This window comes from Cebus imitator, unplaced genomic scaffold (genome assembly GCF_001604975.1).
Source record: "Cebus imitator isolate Cc_AM_T3 unplaced genomic scaffold, Cebus_imitator-1.0 Scaffold461, whole genome shotgun sequence".
In the NCBI taxonomy this organism is placed as follows: Eukaryota; Metazoa; Chordata; class Mammalia; order Primates; family Cebidae; genus Cebus; species Cebus imitator.
This window is the reverse complement of record NW_016107776.1, coordinates 1,719,953-1,720,928: the sequence shown is the minus strand read 5'-3', so window position 1 is coordinate 1,720,928 and position 976 is coordinate 1,719,953. Positions and strand designations below refer to the sequence as shown.

The 976-nt window shown below is 58.7% G+C and overlaps 1 pseudogene; it reads left to right on the top strand.

The window, feature by feature from the left end:
- The first annotated feature begins 6 nt into the window (after positions 1-6).
- The window catches only part of LOC108291609, a 16,443-nt pseudogene continuing 15,473 nt past the window's right edge, over positions 7-976 (top strand).

Sequence of the window (976 nt, the reverse complement as noted above, 5' to 3'; positions counted from 1 at the left end):
CTGGAGGAGATCAAGCAGGAGCAGAGGCTGCGCCCAATGTGGGGCGAGGGCTGGGCTGCCCGCGGGTTTGGCTCTCTGCCCTGCATCCTCAGCGCCTGCTCTGGAGGCTCCAAGTCCACCTCCTGCATCAAGCTGTCTGTCAGAGATGCTGCAGGCAGCGCCCAGCGCCCGTGGCCTGCGTGCTGCTCAAGGCATGCACCTTGGCTGAGACAGAAGAGATGAACACGTCTGAAGAAGAAGAGTCTCCGTGTGGGGAGGTGACACTGAAGCGGGACTGCTCCTTCTCAGAGCACGACCTGGCCCAGTTCCGAAGTGAGGTGGCCTCTGGCCTGCAACAGGCCATGCAACCCACAGGAGGGACGGAGCCCCCACAGCCCCAAGCGGGCAGCTCACATGCATGGAGGCCGGGCTCCTGAGACCAGGGTACCTATCTCGCCAACGTCTCTGACCCCAGCCATCCCCTACTAGGCAATCGGGGCTCCACGAGGGACAGACCTGAGGCCTCCATGACACCCAATGCCAAACACGTGTGGCTGGAGTTTAGCCACCCTGTGGAGAGCCTGGCACTGACCGTGGAGGAAGTGATGGACGTGCACAGTGTGCTGGTCAAGGCAGAATTGGAGAAGTTTTTGCAGAACAAGGAGCTCTTCAGCAATCTGAAGAAGGGGAAGATCTGCTGCTGCTGCCGGGCCAAGTTCCTGCTGTTCTCGTGGCCGCCCACCTGTCTCTTGCAAGAGAGCTGTCTGCACTCACTGTAGCATAAAGATGAAGATGCCTTCTAAGAAGTTTGCACACATCCCTATCTACACACTGGACTTTGAGAGTCCTTAGAGGGTGTCTTCCACTCTCAGCAAGGGCCACAGTGGCAAAGCGTTGAGGAGGCATTCCCCCACATCTACTCCCATGGCTGTGTCCTGAAGGATGTTTGCAGTGAGTGCAGCAGCTTTGTGGCCGATGTGGTGTGCTCCAGCTGTAA